Consider the following 1,889-nt stretch of genomic DNA (forward strand, 5'->3'; position numbering starts at 1 on the left):
TCGAAGCAAGTGTCACACTTTATGGTAAAATAGAAAGAAGTTAAAAAGGGGAGCATGGGAACGTTCAGTCAGAAATTTTCAGCCCACTCACCCACCCACCCCTAATTAAGTTACGGGTAAGCATGGAATCTCGGATATCCCCGGTGCCTCGGTCTTCTCACCCCAGTTCTTAACTCTCCACTGAGGCAACGTGAGTGGGAATATATTAATTTTCTGACTATAAGAAAACAGACTTTTCCACGATTTAAGAAATATTTTTTCTTACTGAATTTTCTAGAAGCAAGACTATTTTTCTTACGGGTATCTCATAAAGTTCCACTAGAATGTTAGTCTTACAGTAAGATTCTTTTATAAATTTTCTTATGCCTATTCTTTTACTAAATATATAACATGCATTCGCATAATTCCACCAGGGGCCATTATACCGCCATCTAAAAAAAAAACGTTGTTATAGAGGCCTTCTCAAGATTGTCTTCAACGTTAACACCTAAACATCTGAATTGTATTACATTTAGGATATCTAACATTTGGTATTCAAGACAATCTTGGGAAGACCTCTATACTAGCGTTTTTTTGCGTGGCGGTAATATGGCACCTGGTAGAATTATGATAGTCGATGTGACATATTGTCATTTGAAGCCTAGTTTTCAACAATCCTTTTTATAACATGAAGATCAGAATTTTTTGTGCCTGTCTTGCAGTCTATCCAACAGTTCTGTCCTATGCCAATTACTAGTAACTTCTACTATAGGCTTTCATTCCTAACTTGGCTAAAGTCCCCTATTTAATAGTACATAGTATTTGGACAGGCAGGAGTCATATAGACACTAATCTAAAGTGACCAATTTACACTTCATAAATGGTACAGGCCGCTACGATTACGGTGAATTAAATTTTGTTTGTACCTGCAATTGGCCCTCGGGCAAGAACTTTAACTTGCAATAAACATTCTTTTTCATAAATAGCTCGCTACGTCTCACGGAAAAAGGCATACAAAGTGAAACCCTCTCTTATGGGTGTTTTTGAGGTTACCTATTCGTCTTTCTTGTGTTCCTTGTTTTTCTCTTTTTGCCTTCCCCCTATCAAGGAGAAATACAATATATGACCAATGAGGTTATTCAGAGATAACCTCCTTGGTATGGCCGACCCAACACGTAAACCCGAATTCCTTTGTTCGAGATTGTTTTGTCGAGTCAAAAGGTCAATGGAAGAAGAGCCTATTGCATATTTCAGACAATGGCTTCTTGTTGCCGCAGTTGGTAGCATAGGGATACTCTCCAAGCAGACGTTAGGCTCTGGTTGTTTTTGACGTTATTTAAACGAGTTTTATCGGGCTTTCTTTTTTGCACTGTTTTTTGCCTTGCCGCCAGGCAAGGCTTTACGCCAGCTTTTTTCCATGGATCAATGGACGGACCTTTTAACCCAGCCCTTCCAAAGCCCCTTCCAAAGGCCCTTCTTTCCTTGCCGAGTTTCATGGCTTAGTTAGACAATAGTACATTCCAGGCGAGTATTAAAACGCTCTTCTAGACGCATGTTACTGTATGTGGTCCAGCGTAATAAATCTACGCTTTAACTCACCATGTTTATATAAATATATATCACAAATTGCATCAGAAGGAACTTAGTTTGTAATAAAAAATAATGCATATTCATTGTGGGTCAAAAAGTTTTACAAAACCTGTTTAATGTGCCAATAATTCATCTGACATAAATTATGATAATGAGGGGGGAGGGGGCGACATGTGGAACTCGGGATTTTTAAGCGTAGAATCTAGTCTATCTTACCAAAATAACATAAAATACGCGGCAAGGCACAGCTTTTTTAAAAAGATTTCTTGTTTTAGATGCCTCGCGGCCTATATAAACCTACATGGGCCCACGTTGTCAGC

At 38.6% G+C, this 1,889-nt stretch overlaps 1 protein-coding gene across 1 annotated transcript in view; it reads right to left on the bottom strand.

The window, feature by feature from the left end:
• The window catches only part of LOC118420513 (zinc finger protein 239-like), a 27,041-nt gene that overhangs the window by 24,474 nt on the left and 678 nt on the right, over positions 1-1,889 (bottom strand). The window lies entirely within an intron of this gene.

The sequence above is a fragment of the Branchiostoma floridae genome, chromosome 8, assembly GCF_000003815.2.
Source record: "Branchiostoma floridae strain S238N-H82 chromosome 8, Bfl_VNyyK, whole genome shotgun sequence".
Classification (NCBI taxonomy): domain Eukaryota; kingdom Metazoa; phylum Chordata; class Leptocardii; order Amphioxiformes; family Branchiostomatidae; genus Branchiostoma; species Branchiostoma floridae.